The sequence below is a fragment of the Aulonocara stuartgranti genome (assembly GCF_965226115.1).
Source record: "Aulonocara stuartgranti genome assembly, chromosome: 8".
NCBI classification, from domain to species: Eukaryota; Metazoa; Chordata; class Actinopteri; order Cichliformes; family Cichlidae; genus Aulonocara; species Aulonocara stuartgranti.
In genome coordinates this window covers 24,810,381-24,828,807 of record NC_138959.1, presented here as the reverse complement: position 1 = coordinate 24,828,807, position 18,427 = coordinate 24,810,381, and the positions used below count along the sequence as shown (strand labels likewise).

At 40.6% G+C, this 18,427-nt stretch overlaps 1 long non-coding RNA gene across 1 annotated transcript in view; it reads right to left on the bottom strand.

Annotated features, from left to right (window-relative positions):
• Window positions 1-15,173, bottom strand: part of LOC309712692 — a 45,395-nt gene extending 30,222 nt beyond the window's left edge. Inside the window, exons 1-2 of the long non-coding RNA XR_014278358.1 lie at window positions 15,103-15,173; window positions 366-449 (exon numbers count right to left, since the gene is read on the bottom strand). This is a non-coding gene — a long non-coding RNA (uncharacterized lncRNA). The remainder of the gene's footprint in view (window positions 1-365; window positions 450-15,102) is intronic.
• Window positions 15,174-18,427: the final 3,254 nt, after the last annotated feature.

The following is an 18,427-nucleotide window of genomic DNA, read 5'->3' as shown; positions in this document are numbered from 1 at the left end:
CTGCCAAGAGTGGCAGAGAGTTAGAGACTGAAATGAAAGCAAACCAAAAGAAAAAAGGATAAGCAAAAAATAACAAGAAACATGACAGCTCTGATGTCATTCACCATTAGAAGCCATTAGTGGTTTTGAATGTTCCATTGAATGTTTTTAAGTCAGTGTAGTGTGGGTGAAAGCTCATTGACATCCTACTATCACCCCATAAGTAACTTCACACACACTTGTGTGGATGTTTAGCAGTAAATTGGGAATGCTAAGGCAGAAGTGGGGGTCACAGTAGCTCTTTGACTAGCACAGATTCTATTAGACCTCCAAAATCACACACACACACACACACTTGCACAAGCCATCACTCCATCGCCACCTACCAGCCAATGTTACAACATCACCAGCAATGGCCCATCCTTCTTTTTTCCTTGGCAACTTGTCTGTCGGGCTGAGGTGGCGCAGACCTGAGGAATGATGAAAGAGAGAGAGAGTGAAAAGAGGGATAGGGTGGGCTTCATAAGAAGACAGATGTGCTCATGGACCTGTCACCACCTTAACACTGCACCATTTCCAAACACTTGACCTTTTCTATTTCTGCATTCATCTTCATACAGCTCTCTGCTGCCGCTTGGACACTGATCTTTCACTGTTTTTATTTTTGTATTTTCAATACAAAATAGATAATTGAAAAAAAACATCATACATTTTGGTTTTCTAGTTTTTAGCTTTACTGAACACTCAGAATGTTCATACAATACAAGTCACATCACCTGTTAACATATACTTGTTTGTTTTATGTACTTTTTATGCATTTTACACACTCACAAAGTGATGAATGTAAGGAAGCAACAATACAGCCAGTAAACAAGGCCAGTGCTAGAAGTGATTCAAATACACAAGTGACAGCACACAATATTTTATGAATGAAACTACAAATTCCTATCCCGTTCGGCACTGTAGCAATCAGAATTATTGTCTAAATGCCAAGAAAAATGCTCAACAGATTTATTTTCCCAAGTGGAACATTAGGGCTTTGCCATATTGGTCCACGTGCTGGCAGGCTCCACCAGCAGCCTGCTACATCAGAGCGGACCGAGCCCCGGGCTCAGAGACCTGAGGGTCCTCCACCTGACTGAGCCACGGGCACCAGGCGCCACCAAGCAGCTTCCAGGAGTGAGCCAGTACACACCCGAGCACCCAGCCCCGGACACCGAAACCCACCAACGCACCGACAAGTGAGGGCATCAGCCACTAACAGGGAGTGTGGTGGGGAAACTACAGATTCCATCCATCCATGTTTTCTCCATCTGTAGCTCCCTGTCTCTCCCTCTCCTCTGTGTGCGTGTTTACTGGTGTTCTTGTCCTTGTGCAACGTCGGGCCCGGAGAGGCTCCCACTCTGGAGCCAACCACACCTGCCGACAATCACACTAACCAGCTGCTGATGATCCTCATCACAGGAGCGCTATTTAACAGAGAGGCTGGGCTTCAATCAACGCCTGATTCTTGTGTTAGTCAGTGAAACTCTGGCTCACGTAAAAGGTGAAACTTTCTAGTATCTCATCAAGGTGAAGAAAATTAATTATTGCATCTTATTCATGTCCGGGAAACCATGGGGAGAGTGTGGAGGGAGCCAAGCATGTTTTTAAATATTCCGTGGGTGTTGTGGAGAGCAAAGATTGGGAGAAGGATTCACTGCACTGGGAACTGGGATATCACAGCTGAGCAAATGTCTTTTATTGGAGCTGTTTGCACTTATCTGGGTTTTTTTCACTGTAAATAAATTCATTGTCACTGCTCAGAAAGTCCTGCGATTAGGTCCTGTATTTCACAACTTGACAAGGAAGATGAATAGAGTCAGTTTTAGTGATAGAATTAACTTAACTATAATCAATACAGAACCGAGGAGTGCTATTGAACTTTGGTACTAATATACACGGTGAACTGTATGCGCTAGTGCTCAGAATAGCTTTGTTCAATAAGATAGTTTACTTCCTTTTGCATTACATTCCTTTTCATTGGCTTTGGCTCGGCAAGCATGTGGCTTAATTGGCTTATGTTCCTCCACATCAAATACGTGGGCCAGGACTACAGTTTGGCGAGGGTGGCAAGAGAAAAGTAATAAGTTGCTTCCTATCAGATTGATAATATCGGCTTCAGATTTTGATGGGTGGGCTACAAAAGTTTCTAGATTATTTAAAATCTCAGAATTTTCTAACCAGACATCACTTTTTACCGGCAGTCCGTTATCAGAGGCTCATGGGGAGGAGGGACACCAGCGGTGCTCTCCAGGGCTGGCACAACCAAATGATTTCTTGGGTAATACGATTTCATGTGTGGATTTAATGTGGCAAAACCTATACTTTCTCTGTCTGTCTAGGGTTTGGATCACATAATTAATGTCACTGATTTTCCATTCTACCAGATATGGACAAGCAAACTGGGCTTGCAAGCTGGATCCTACTATAGGATCCAAAACTTTCTTTCTAGGCTGGAAACTTCTGTTAACATCTTTTTTTTTTTTTTATCATAACAAGCCTTCATTTTAGCCTAAGCATGTGTCAAGTTTTCCTGACCTACTGACATGCAAGGTGGAGATTCTCCCACAAACTGCAAACAGTGTCAAGCACATTATGTTGGGTTTTGAACGTTTCTGACAACCATTTCTCTTTAAGGAGCCAAAGGAGACCACGTACCACATGACCAAACACTAGATCTGCCGGACTGAACTCCTTAAGGATTCCTAAACAGCTTCCCTAACGGCAAACAGCAATCATTTCAGATCGTTGTCCCTTTAGCTACCAGACTCTGGGCAAAACTTGAGAAGCATAGTTTTGAGAGTTTTTTGAATCCTGTGTGGCCACCTCGCTGACTTTGAACCTCACTAAATGTTAATTTGGTAAAGCTACAGTCACATACCTTGGAAAACAGTGAGTCAGGGATAGGTATATCCGGTAACCGCAAAAGTATATGCTATTGTCGATTTTCCTAGCTCACAAACAAATAGAGCTCTGTGCCATTTTCTAGGGGTTTGTGGCTATTAGAGAGGATTCTGTAAGAATTTCTCCAATGTTGTAGCTCCCCTCATGGCTTGGTCAGCTCGTTAAAACAGTTTGTGTGGACAATTTTTTGTCAGACTGCTTTTGAGTCTGTGAAGGCATTACTGTGTACTTCCCCAGTTCCTGCTGTACCCTATTTCACCTCTTTTTAAACAAGAAATTGACAGTAGCACTTGTGATCCGACTGTTGTTCTCCTGCAGGAGAATCGGCAGGCCATAGATCATTCAATTTGTTAATTTTCCCAATAGTTCAACAAACATCAAATGAACTATAGCAAGAGTGAGGAGGGGAGTCAGTGGAGAGGGGTTGAGAGTAGAGTTGCTAGTGCTCCTCATCAGAAGGAGCCATTTAAGATTGTTTGGGCATCTGACTAGCATGGCTCCTATTCCAGGCATGTCCAACAGGGAGGAGGCCCTGGGGCACATGCAGGACACGCTGGAGAAATTAAATCTCTCAGCTGGCCTGGAAACACTTCAGTGTTCCCCATGATAAGCTGGAGGAAGTGGCTAAGGAGAGTGGGCAATGTCCGTCTCCTATCAGGTTGTCAAATAGTCAACTACATGTTTGTGGTAATATTGCAATTAATTTATATAAACTTCAAAATTGCAAAACTGTTGTTTCTGTCTACACACAGAGAAATTCACATTGACTATTTGCTTCCAGAGTTCAGCCAGAAAGTCAGAGGTCTGACATGCTCAATGATGTAGCAGGACAGTGATTTAACTGCAGATGACATAGACACTTGGCAACCTTGCTTTTATATAGCAATATAGCCAGCCCAAACAACCAGTTAGCAACTAACTGAGTTGAGCCCTGTGTTGAAAAGAGATGTATTGCAGACAAGTTGTGTTTATCAATGCAGACCAACTCAGATTGATTGCAGCATGTTGACAATCTGTCTGGATTTAGAAATTAGATGGCAAACCTTCACCAATCTGTTTGAGAATGACTCCAGTCAGTCCAAGTCAGACAGATATAATAATATTTAGACAGGCTGCCTACTACCAGGCAACCAAAGGTGGTTGCACTGAGGGTTTTGTACACTCAATCTCTGGATGACCAGTTGGTTGCTGCAGCTAGTTGGAATTGCAGTCACCAGGCAACACCAATATTTTTTTAGTGGCAAGCAGGTTGCTGTTATAATTCCTACTCTAGTGTGCCTGAGAATGATTAAGAAATGACTCAGGTTACTTCCCACTTGTATTTTCACACTCCTTCAGAGTTTTACAAATGTACTTTTGGAAGTAAACTGAGTTACGATACGGAGTTGCCTTAGTTGGGTCAGCACATTCAATAAGAGAAAGTTTGTCTACTCGGCCACTTGCACCACACGGCAATCACCAGTTTTCTACAAGGACCTCCACAGTATGATTCCAGGGGAGGCAGCTGATTCTGGGCCCAGGTTAACTTTTAGAACCGACACCAAGAACAGAACAAGCAGAGCAGAGAGGAGTTCAGCAGATCTGTCTGCCAGCAACAGAGCCCCGCCAGAGAGCTATATGAAAGCTGGGTCTGGTTATAATTGTTTGGTGGGGTGGAGGAGTTGGACACCAGGGGTTATGTTTCCATGCCACTGTGTGTGAATGTGGATGAAAGCCAAAAAGCCAATGTCTGCATATGTCACTGGTATGAAGCAGAATCCAAGAGTGAAATCGCTATAAGCTTTCCTGTTTGAAACCACTAAGCCAGGCTGGAAATGAACTGAGATCTTTATCAGACTATAGATCAATACATAGTGAAATAGCACAAGGACGTATAGTGGCAGGATAAGGGTCTTTTATTTGTACTGGAGAGATTTATTTTGTTGTGAAAAACCTCTTGTGTCTTTACAATTTAGTTAACAGAGTAACCCCTAAAGCCTCTAACAAGGAAAAAAAAAAAAAAGAGACGTTAATTACAGTGGTCTCGTTTGTCGTTCTTTAACAGTGAGGGAGCCATTTTGCATGCAGCCTGATGTGGGTTTCCAACATTTGACACTGTTTTCATGGTCAATTATCCTTTTGAGAGGAGATAGTGTTATTTAAGACATTGCCATTCAAGCGTTTCTTACAAAATGCAATGCTTGAGGATATGGCGGAAAATGTAACTCAACAAATACAATAAGAACAGATGAGTCATTCGCAAATGTTGTTACAGTTGAGTTTGGATAGTGTAGGTCACATCCCGAAACTGCAGTGCTATGTGGCACAGTGGAAAGGTCTCTTCAGAGCTAGCTTCTGCTTCTGATTACTCTGAAGAGAGAGTATCTGTTCTGCATGCTCTGCACTGTTATAAGCTTAGCACATTTTGTGAAATGTGATCGCCGAACACTAACTTAAATAGAAAAGTCACCAGATGTGATAAAAAGGGACTTCATTTTCTTTTAAGGTGTGATAATATTTAAAAGATACTAATTAAATAGTTTTAAGAATACTGTAAATTATTTCTATTTGCACACAATAACAGAATTATATCAGAAAAAAAGCTACCAGGGTCAGTATTATTAGCTCCCTGAAAAACGGACCTTTTGAGTGAACTTCAGCACTAACGACGGCCGTCCAGTGATCTGCTCTGACTTTGTGATGCTCAAATTTCAAACTTACACGCAGTATATACACTTCAGCAAGGGTTTTAGCCGTCACTTGAAAAAGCATCATGCATCACGGGTGGATATAAAAAGTTATTACAGCTTTATCAAAATCTCAAGAACTGTAGCGAGAAGTATCATCAAGAAATTCAAAGGCAGTCACTTCAATATATGCAAAGTACAGAACAAGTCTAGCAGAGATAGAAAGCCAATGATTTCAAAGACTCTGAAAAGAAAACTATTGAGAAATGTGACTGAACAACTGCCAAGACACTAGTGCAGGGGTCTCGAACTCCAGGCCTCGAGGGCCGGTGTCCTGCAGGTTTTAGCTCTCACCCTGGGTCAACACACCTGAATCAAATGATTAGTTCATTACCAGGCCTCTGGAGAACTTCAAGACATGTTGAGGAGGTAATTTAGCCTTTAAATCAGCTGTCTTGTATCAAGGTTACATCTAAGACCTGCAGGACACCGGCCCTTGAGGCCTGGAGTTCGACACCTGTGCACTAGTGCCTTAGTGCCTTGTACACTTAGCCAAGACTGGAATTGTAGTCTCAAAGAAGACAATCACTAGAACCCTGCACAGGAATGGACTGGAAGGTTCCACACCAAGAAAATCTGTTATGATCCTGGGTGAGACCCAGTGTTTTGTGTTAAATTTATATTTCTTGATTATTTGTTATTCATGTTTTTAGTTCTCTTGAGGTTATATTTTGTTGTTCTAGCTCAGGTTAGGCAACTCCAGGACTCGAGGGCCGGTGTCCTGCAGATTTTAGATGTCACCCTGGGTCAACAAACCTGAATCAAATGATTAGTTCATTACCAGGCCTCTGGAGAACTTCAAGACATGTTGAGGAGGCAATTTATCCATTTGAATCAGCTGTGTTGGATCAAGGACACATCTAAAACCTGCAGGACACCGGCACTCGAGGCCTGGAGTTCCCCACCCCTGTTCTAGCTTCTAGTTTCAGTCAGTGTGCCTTCCATGTGTCTGTGTTATGTCTACTCTGTAGTTTTTTCTGGTCCCACAGTTCATGCCTCTCTCTCAGTGTCAAGTCCGTGTCTCTGTGTTATACTTCCTGTTTTACTTTGACAGTCTGTTTTTTGTGCTCATCCTCTGCCCTTTGTCACGTCGTACTCTCACAATGCTGTTTTTTTCCTTCCGTGTTTCTAGCTGTTTCCAAGTTTAAAGTTCCTGGATTGTTTTCTAGTTGATTTTTTTGTATCCAGTTTCTAGTTTAGTTTTGTATTTAATGTTAGGTTTTTTTTTTCCAGCAATACAAGCTGCTGCTTTCAGTTAAATTCCCCAGTGTGAGTCCTGCATTTGGGTCCTACATCCCGCCTGCCACACAGCAAACCTTGACAGAACGACATGGTGACAAGATGGACCCAGCGGACTCAGCCTTTGAGAGGGGCATTCTCCAAGTACAAAGGCGAGGCGAATTTCCCATACCCCAGACTCTCAGAAAATTTCTGTCAGGCTTAATGCTATCGAGACAATCCTCGAATGCAGCCCATACCTTCGCTAGCTCTCTGGCGTTATGGATTTCATTAAGGAGCTGTGTAAAGCCAGGGAGGCAACTCAGGCTTGGGAGCTGGCTAAACCAGTGTTGCCAACTTAGCGACTTTGTGGCTATATTTAGCGAGTTTTCAGGCCCCTTAGCAACTTTTTTTCTGAAAAGCGACTAGCGACAAATCTGGCGACTTTTTCTGGTGTTATTGGAGACTTATTTATGGCGACTTTTTGACGTGAAAGCGGGTATCGCTCCTACTCTAAACAAGCAGCGGTGCTGCTGTGGGCACGTCGCTCGTGCCAAAGCACTCACAGGCGGAGGATAGTCCTCGCGCAGCTGCTATGAGGGCAGAAGATGTTCACACCTATGCCTCCAAACTGCAAATGAATCGCGCATTAGCGAAGCTGCTGCTCCCGCACTGACTGTAACGCAGTCAGTTCTTCTTTAACTGTTATGCTGTTTTGTGGATCACAAGGTTTAAAACTACTTATAAACACACACACACACAAGTAACTCCACCAGAGTGCCTATTTCGGGTCACTTTTGCCGGACCACGCCCAGATAAAGGAGCAGGGTTGGAATTGTGACATTAAAAAAAACAATAATTGCTAAAATAAATTTAATTTGTAGTTCTAAATAAATTCTAAATGCATTTAGGACGTTTTTACTCACTTTATGTCTCTTCCACAATATTATTTCTCTCTCCAACAACATAGGTTACAATTACATCAGCATGACCAATTATGCAAATTAGGCGATGACGTCATTTAGTGACTTTTAGTGACTTTTAGTACAGCGAATAGCGATTTTCCTTACTGAGGAGTTGGCAACACTGGGCTAAACGCATCCGCTTCCGAGTTTGTTTTTTTTCAGCAATACAAGCTGCTGCTTTCAGTTAAATTCCCCAGTGTGAGTCCTGCATCTGGGTCCTACATCCTGCCTGCCACACAACAAACCTTGACAAAGTCTCTGCTTCAAATCAGAATGAAGTGTGCTAAGGACAACCTTTAGAAAAATTATACATACTGGAAGCATGTCCTCTGGTCAGATGAGATTAAAACAGAGACACTGTTTATGAGTTCCTACATTGAAACACAGTGGTGGGAGTATTATGGTTTGGGGAATGCTGTGTGTCTGGAACTAGGAATCTTATCAAGGTGGAAGTAATGTTAAATGGACCGGCTCTTATGTAGCACTGTTCTACTCTGCTGGAGAACAAAGCGTTTTATACAACATGCCTTATTCCGCCATTCAAATACATTTATACAGACACTTTTTTCTTTGAATACCTTGGTTTGAAGGCTGGATAAAGCATCAACCTTCTAATTAGTAGATGACCTGGTCTACGTCCTGAGCTGCAGCCATGAAGAAAGAAGGATATGAGAAGATTTTGAAAGAAAACCTCAAGAAGTCAGAAAGAAAACTGGGTCTGAGTTTGTCTTCCTACACAACAACAACCCAAAACATACATCGCTGCTGGTGAAGATCTACATTCTACAAGACCAAAGTCATAATTTTGTGTCTGTGTGTAAAGTAAAATAATGTAATCTTCCAAAACCAAAATAGATCATTTGGGAATTCTGTAGTAAAAATTCTTTGCTCAGTTGAATAGCACTTGGGAGATGCTTAAAACAACAAAATAATCCTGCAGGATCTAATAATTCTGCACATATATTCATAAAACTAAGTGAAAATTGAATTTCATTCAAATCTAAGTGTATCAAACCATGTTTAATTTAGCAGTTTACTTTGGTGTATTTTTTGGATAAGAGCATGCTACACATTGCTCCCACTTAACTTGCAATGTTCATATTGCAGTACTGGAAATTATTATCATTATTGTGTCAAATTATCTGAAAATATCAAACAGATGCAAGAAGTTGAGTGGTAGGGGTCAGGGACTGCAAGTGGGTTGTTGCTCATTCTTAGGAATCCCCAGCAACGTTTTTCTACCCTGCAGCTTTTTAGGAAAACCATGGAGAACAAACAACATGAGGTAAAACAGGGTCAGACCACGAGTTTACTTCAGTGTCTATTTACTGTACAAGGATTCTGCTGGGGATCAGCTGGATGCAATAAAGTCATCAAAAGACTTGATGGTTTCTAACACAAACCAGACATGAGAGAGTGCTTTGCAAAAAAAGGGGTTTACATAATAAAACTACACAAAAACGTATGAAAATAGAGGAAGCGTTGGAAGAAGGGACTATAGGAGACCCAAGAAACCACAAAGGATGACCAAAGATTGAAAAAGAATCAGAGTACGGCTGTGAAAATGTAGTTTGTCAAAATTAAGTTGGAATTTCAAACCCTACACAATATTCTGTTTGGTAAACCAACACAGAACTTCCTGCCTGAAGTGCTTAGATGAGTGACCAACAAAATACTTTAAACTCAATGTTTCAGGTTATAGATATAAATAAATGTGCAAATTTCCAGTCAAACTGTTACTTTCTAATAAAAACAACATGGGGGCATTTTTATAATTCCTGTCAGTTTTGTTGTCATGCTGATCTCATTTGTTTACTCTCTTTAGATCAGATCCCGTTTGTACTTCCTCTTTCCCGTTTGTAATTCCCTCTTTGCCAATGGTGCATTAGGGGCATGTGTGGCTCACGGGTTTCATGCTGAAATAAAGGCACAACGACAATATATGAAGAATCTGTTGAGGTCTGCGTTATTAAACTTGACAGCCAAAATGCATTTGAACTTAAAAATAATACTTATAATAATAATACAACAATCACAATCTTTAAAATTCTGTTTGTGTGACACTAATGGCTGGCATAAGCTGAAGAGAACAGTATGACAGCATGCCTTAAATTAATGAATTATTTAAGTTCAAACTGCCATACTGAAGCTTCTTCAATTCTTCCCACTAGTTTTTTCTCCAACAGAAAGGAGTTTTCTTGAGTACGTTTGTATGCAGAGGCTAACCTCGTTAAAATGACGTTGACGCCATAACAGCATTAACGCGGCAAATCTCCGTTAGCGAGTTAACACGGATTGCCCCGTGCGTGGGGTTGCATGGCGCTAACACGTTAACCAGCTAACCATGCTAATGTGTTGAGACTGTGCATGTAAAAAGAGCTTGTTGTTTTCTATTAGACACCTGTCTTAAAAACTAGGAGGCTATAGTTGGTATTAGCTGTTAATTTAGTGTTTGCTATACTAAGGGTTCTTAGCCCTATTGGGCTGCTAACGTAACAGTAGCTAGGAGTAGTCTGCAGGTATAGATAGGCTTATATAATACTGTTGGATTTTTGCACAGGTCCCCACTTTGCTCTTCTCATCTCCAAAATCTCGTCCAAATATGGTCAACCCAAAAAATGTAAATAAATAAATGTCAGTGAACAGTAGTCCATAAACCAGCAAGAAAAGGTCCAACTTTCCTACATAGTTCATGGCATTGCCTCAAAGGCATTTCTTTTAAAATTGTGTTTTACAAAATCCTACAAATATGACTATGCCCAAACATTGTTTAAAATGATTACAGTTACAACACAGTAGTTTGTTCGATGATTACTGGTTAAAGCCGTAATATAAAGCACAGTGATGTAAAGTAAGAAAAGACCCTGTACAAACACATAAATTAACATTTGCACACACACACATACACGTGCACACAGAAACCCTGTCCAGCTGGACACTTTATGCATGTTTTGGGTAATGGCTGACATGGTTGGTGGTTAAGCGGTCAGGCATCCACCACCCCCAGCAGTGTTTGAGGAAAGACCAAAACCACCACCTCCTCTCCTCAGCCAAACCTCCAGTAGCCTCAGGAGAGGGAGAATATTCCTCCATGTAAGTGTGTGTGTGCACAGCAACACCTCCAGCACCGCCCTCCAGCACCGCCCTCATGTGAGCCAAGCCCCTATCATAACAAACTAAAAACAAACTCTAAATGGTGTTGCGACACAGTACATGTTTGGATCTCACTCTTGGTAATGATCTTGATTTTTTTCCTCCCAGGAGAAAAACGGAGTTACACAGGCCATCTGCTGCCATACAAGTTAGATAACATTCCTCATAAAACCGATCCCCAGTCAGCCAGACGTCAGCCTGAAGATGATATGCCAAACTGCAGCAACTTAATATGTGTGTTTGAGAATGCAGTGGGCTTTGCATGTTATCAGTCACTGTCATAGTAAACAGCCTTGATTAGTCATGTGCTCGGAGGATCTGTGACCCCTAGGATATCTGCCAGGAAAAAAGCAACACGTATAGCGACATATACACAATGATAGCAAAGTTAATATTCCCACACACAAACACGCAAATCCTACCTCAACAAAATTCTGCCAAGGACTTCTTCTGCTCTCATTGAACAATTGTTTGGCTAGCTCTATCAGATCTTCTTAGAGGTTTCCTCTAAACTACCAATCAGGTTAACTCTCCAAGACCCAGAGCTTGTCACCACCTTCACAAAAAGAGGGACTTTTAATCCAGCTTTGGCATCCACCTTCAGAACACAATTTTTCCTCTGTGCCTCTTTCTTTGTAAACTCGGTTATGTGAAACAGTCTGTGGTTAAATTCACAATCAAGTGCTCTGGCTCAGAGTAAGGCAGTTTATCCAATTATCAGCTATGTTTGGAAGCTTGCTATGCACCTCTGTTGCTCTGCAGTTTTACTAATGTATAAGAGGTATTGAGACATTAAGGACTGCAGGTCTGGCATCGTCACGCTAGCATTTAAAAATTGTGATATTTCATCGCACAATTGAATCATTTAGCAGAACCACATGAAGTAACAAAAAAAGGATGTTTTTTTTCCATCATAGGTTCAATTTTAGTGAACTTTATGGATAAATTTGGGTCATTAATACCAAACTGTCTTCATAGTGCCATTTTTACCTTTCAGCAACTCACACCAGGTAAGCCTGGAGATACCCTACCAAATCCAGTTGGTTTGACTAATATCAGTGCCATTAGTCAAATGTACCATGCACTGGTTTAAAGAGGTGGCTTTTCTTTGTTAATTGCTATGAATTAACCCTTTAAGACCTACCATCGAACCAAGTCCGCCAGAGCTTATATTATATTTTTACATGGTGTGGTGCCATTTTTGGGAGCATTTCAAGTTGCTATACATCAATACAACAATTATAGCCCAGATTTTAATAATATGTCTGCATTAAGTGCATAGTAATTACATAAATTGCAAAAAAGTGCAATAAACTACAAAAAAATTGAAAATCGTTTTTGCTTTTTTAACATATATTTCTAGTTAGAGAAATTTAAGAGGCTTATCCCTCAAAACTGTAAATACAAAAAAGTTGCACAAAATAGTTTCCTACCACAGAAAATTTATTTTGAGTGTCTTCATAGTTTTATTTTTGAAATACACCAATTTTTATATACTGCAGGAAAAACGAAAATAAATATTATACTGCAAATTTGCAAAAAAGCAGCATATGCATCAAAATAAACTATTTCCAGCAGTGCAATATGAGTCCTTAGCATCCCAGAAAAGACAAAGAAAGTCATAGAGTCAAAGATAACTTTTAAAAACACCAGTTGAGGCCCTGATGGTAAAAAAAACTACATTTCCGCGAAAATGACGTCACTTCCGGTTTCGGGCAGGTAATGGCGGACATGCAAAAGTTCGCGCTGACGTCTATTCCAACGTAGGAAGTGTTATGAACAGCTGATCGGATCGGCAAAGCGTATTTCTGGAATATTATGTTTTTGTTGCTGCAAGTGCTTTTTAATGCAGTTTTTGCAAAGCTATATGTGGAAGGAAACTGTGACTTAGGACAAGCTGATGGCATAAGAAGTAAGTACAACTCCTCCGGTTTCATATGCAAAAAAAATTATTGCGCTAGCTTACGTGGTTGCAGAGCTACCGGGATTTAAAAATAGTTACGCAAAACAGAGCGTGCCCGCTCCGACCGGCTCTAAAGGGTTTTAATTGCAATTTGTTGTGTAACAACAAATAAACCTACACTCCATGTAAGAGGACTTAAAAATCACCCTAAATAAGCCAAATAAGTGTGTTCTCTTTAGAGCTGACGGAAATTTAGAATTAGGAATTTACCGTGTGGCTGCCATTACAATAAACAATAAGTAGCAATCACCATCCATCCATAAAATATACCGCAAACACAGAGAACAGATTTAAAGGATGGCATAGCTGAGGAAGAATGATGTGATGAATAATGGGTTTTTTTTGTTCAAACCCAAAGTGTAAATACACATTCTAACTGGAGCCCTGGAGTAAGTAATGGTAATAGCAATTGCTAAATATTTGAGAAGAAAAATTAGTCAGTCTGACCTGGGTCCTGGAGAAAATTCCAACCCAGATGAAGGCGCTAGCATTAGTAGTGGTCAGAAGAAAGAAAGAACGAAAGAAAGAAAGGTATACTGGGTATACAAACCGAACCAATTCCACTATGCCTGGTGTGCAGGGAAAAATTATCAATATGTTTTTTGTGACATTTTTGTTTGGTGGTGGGCTGTGTGATTTTCTAATGTGAAAAATCTCAAAAAGTTGGAAAACATTGCATTGGAGTGAATGGAGATGATGCGACCCCTCCGTGCAAAAGCTCTGATTCTAATCAACTGCAACATTCCCAACCCTTGCAATAAATCTAATATCTTTAGATTCTGGGGGAGGGAGGAAGTCAGAGTATCCAGAGAAAACCCACACAGACACCGGAAGAACATGCAAACTCCACACAGAAACCATGGCCTTCTTGTTGTGAGGCCACCACCAGCCCACCCTAATTCCAAAATGATGCTTTGTGAATCTTTTTGATGGTTTTGTGATCACTAAAAATATCAGGTCACTGCTCAACTTCTGCTTTTTCAGAAAAAGATCAAACATACAAAAAAACGGTGTATAGCTAACTCGTGGAAAAACAAACAACCTACGCAGTTTCACAATGTTTTTCTTCAGAAAGGTTAACTCACAAAAATCAAGTTTGGCCAGTTTTGGGATATTTGGAAGATCTGCTGTAACTTTCCAAAGAATAATTATAAAATTATTTGAAATACACAGGTGGAAAGAAAGCTGAACTGACTCCTGTGTAGGACTGTCATTTTTATTACATTATTGTTATTCCAGTATTTTTTATATGCTTTGGCAAATTTTTACAGCAGCAATTTTCCTCTCTCTCAGTTCTCAAAACAGGTATTTTTCGTAACACAAACTCGCATCTGTAAAAAACCAAACAAACAAAATAACTAAAACAATTGAAAACGGGTTTTTTTTCCGCATATTTCCAAACATGAAAAGTCAGCCAAACACTTCAGCTCTGTGATTTATTAATAAAAGCCTTTCACGTGTCAAACTGTCTTTTACTTTTATCAAAGCCTCACTGACTTTGGAAGGAATACAGCAAAAATAAAGGCATGACGTAGAGTTCCCATATGGAAAAGAAATAGTAAAAAAGTGGCCACTTTCATGAGTAAATCATATAAGGCTTACATGATTTACTCATGAAAGTGGCCACTTTCTCATTACTTTCATACATTGTTTTAGTAAGTATCCAAAACATACAAGTTTCATTATATAATTTTTCAAGGGATCTTATATCTGTTTTCACTCTTATATGCTTTTCATACAAGTTTCACACAAGACAGATACAAACTTTATAAGATTTATATATATCTTTTCCATATGGGTTAACGTGAACATATTGTGTTCAGATAAAAAAATGAAATGTGAAGAATTTATTTCAAACTTTTACAACATTTCTGAAACAGAAAAAAAGCAAACTGAAAATATAAGCATCAGAAAACACTAAGAAAATCACACAATCTGAGAAAATCTAATCACACTACATTCATTCAGATTGCATTCAGATTACTTTGAGCTGGCAGGAAGGCAACAGTAACTCAAATAACCACTGGTTACAAACAGGCTATGCAGAAGAGCATCTCTGCAACCCATCTGACCTTCTGCTACAGTAACAGAAGACTGCACACACCTGTCAGCTAACAATATGAAACTAGGGCTAAATTTTGCACAGACTCACCAAAATTGGATACACAGAAGTTTGGAAAAACACTGTCAGTCACTTGATCTCAGTTCAGTTGAGCATCCTTATAGTGATGGGTCGTTCGCGAACGAAATGGCTCTTAGAGCCGGCTCTTTGACGTGAACGACGCGAGCCAGGTCCTTATCGCGAGCCGTCACGTGGGTTTTTTTTTTTTTTTCTTTCTCTCAGCCTCTCTCTCGCACTTTTTTTCCGCTTCACTCTGCACGCGAGCCTTGTGCTTTACGCTGGGCAGAGGGGGGAGGGGCGGTAGTTACACTCAGTAGCACAGGAACAGAGCCAGAGAGAGAGAAAGAGAGGCAGGGACAACAACATTAGAAAGGTATAGTAATCATCCACAACTATTTTCAGTTGCAGATGATAAAGGATTGAGAAAGTTTATTCATGCAGGTCCATATGACAGAGAATATGCATGTTCTTTTAGTTTTCATATTATAATTTATATTTAATTGTGTTGTGGTTTGCAGTGTTTTGTGTTCTTTTCACTTTAAATTTGTGAAAGGAAAAAGCTGAAAATTTAAATAGTTAAAAGTTGAAATGTGAATAGTTGATTTTTGTATTATATGATTTATTTATTACATTTTATGTGGAGTGAATAAATAAAAGTATATTTACGGTGGCCCCTAGAGACAAAGCACATACAAACTTCAAATCACGTACGAACTCTGAAGCATGTACAAACTCCAAAACACGTAAAAACACGTACAAACTCCAAAACACGTAAAAACTCCAAAACACGTACAAACTCCGAAGCATGTAAAAACTCAGAAGCATATAAAAACTCAAAACACGTACAAAAGACAACAGAAGTGCTCCAGGATGCTGGGCGCAGTGTTGAGCCTTTGTTATCTTGTGGCTACACAAGCCAGCAAGTACCAACGACCGGATTTGGTGTGTGGTAATAACAGGTAAATGAACTTTTTTTAAAATTATTTGAATATATATATGAGTGCCTGTGTATAAATACACAAACAATACACACATGCTTTCAATTGTGTAATTTAAGTGATCTAGTAGCTCGGCTTTGGAAGTTCAGTTCATGCTAGAAATGTGTTTTGGAGTTTGTACGTGTTTTGTCTCTAGGGGCCACCGCATATATTTATATATAAACATATATAAATAAAACCACTTGTTTTTATGTTAGTAATTCCTTTTGTGCATAATTTTATATTATTGTTAATAATAAATTAATTAAAGCAACAAAACAACCTGAAGAGCCTGTTCGGAGCCGAAAGAGCCGGCTCTTTTTAGTGAGCCGAACCGAAAGAGCCGGATCTCTAAAAAGAGCCGGAAATCCCATCACTACATCCTTAGGACATGCTTGTTTTTACTTCGAAAAACGCTGCAGCAGCACAAAAAACACAAGAAAAAACACAATGGGAGCAGAAGTTGAATAAAACACAGTGGAAGAAGAAACCACCATTGTGTTTTTTGAGTTTGTTAAGGGGGGGGTTAGCTTTTGTGGGATTCATTTCCGTTTCTGTTGTGTTTTATTCAACTTCCAATGTACGTTGTGTGCTTTTGCAGTACTTGTCTATTTGCTGGTGTTTTCTTCTTCTTTCTTTTCTGCAGTGCACTTGGCCTCTCAGAGCCACTGTGCATATTTTTACTTTTTGTTTTCACAGATGAAACGTTGATGCTCTGGATGACATGAATATCAGATTTTAAATACTTAAATCAAACCTTTTTCCACATTCAGGAATGGAGGTCGCCTCAGCTCAGTTCAGCGGTGTGAAAACGTCCTAGATGTGGTAGAGCTCTGGTATTGGTCCTAATTATGTTAACTGCAATGCAACTTTCTCTGACCGCAGCACCAAAGGTTTACAGGACTCTCATTATGCACTTAGACTCTACTGTAAACCAGGAAACAAGGAGCCAGTAAGCTGCTACACCAAAACCACATCAGTTGCACACTTACACACACAAAATAAAAACAGCACAAAAATCACTTTGCTTGCTTTCTTTGTTGTCTGTTGTGATCACCATTAAAATACAAATGAGTGTTTTAGTTTGTTTTGGTAGGGCACGCACAATAAAAATGATGTCCGGTTGCTTTTTGCTTAAACATGAACCATGTTACCTATTTTCAGTCTAAGTGTAGTGTGCCAATGGTCACAGGTCACACATCCTAAGATCAAGGATGAGTTTTCCTATGAGGTATGTGTCATGGTCCTGGGTCGTGCGACCCAGTGTTTTGTGTTTTAGCCTATTTTGATGTTTATTCTTTGTTTAGGGTCACTAAGGCAGTCCAGCCATTTGTACATATTACCCGTGTATTAAGTCTCCCTTGCCCTTCGTGTGTTTATGTCTGCGTGTCTTATATTGTCAAGTCCATGCTGTCGGTTATGTCATCTCCCCTGTACTACGTCTCCCCGGTTCATGTGTCTTGTCTAATCTCCATGTTTCCTGTTTTACTTTGAAAGTCTGTATTCACGGTCAGTGTATTCAGTTTCACTTATTCAGTTTCACTCCTTCTGTCCTTTTTTTTTTTTTTTTTTTTTAATAAATAGGACAGGGGGAATGAATGAGAGAAAGAGGGGGAGAGAAAGAAAGAAAACCAAAGGGGAGAAGAGACGGTGAGAAGGGGGGGAAGAGAGAGAAAAAAAAAAAGAACTCCTGGGTCACCTGTATGGAGAAAAAAAACAAACAAACAAAAAAAACAAACAGAGGAGACAGCAAACAACAAAGAGCAACATAATAATAGAGAAAACAAAGCACCATCACAATAAACTAGCTAGTCATAGATATCAATATTTACTAAATAATAAACGATATTGTGCAGCACGCAAGATAGACAGCGCACAGTGTGCTTTGAGGCAGCAGCCAAGAAAGCTTTAGTCCGCGTCTGTGAATACCCATGTGTGCATACCTGTGTGGATCAGCATGCTTGCATTCCAAAGGTTTCTCCATGTAATGATCTGCTAGGGAGTGTGGGGGGGCCACAGCCCCGTCCTCCAGGGTGTGAAGCGGGTATGGAGGAGATCAAAACTCCAGACATCCAGAGGCCCCCAGAACACAAGAGACCATGGAAGACCAACAGAGGGGCAGCCGCGCCACTGTTCCAGTAAGAGCTGAGGAGAGTCCCAGATGAGGGCTCGCCCAGCAGCCGCGGAGCAGAAGTCAGGGGGAGTTGCAGTGACGCGCCCGTGAGCTCCGCCGGCCCCCAGCTGTGCCTGAGTGACCGAGCCCCAGGCCGAGAGGCCGGGGGCACCCCACCTCCAAAGGGGCCCGAGCGAGCCCCAGGCCCCGACAAGCGGCCGCCAAGGAGTGAGCCGGTGTGTACCCGGACGCCCACCCCCAGACA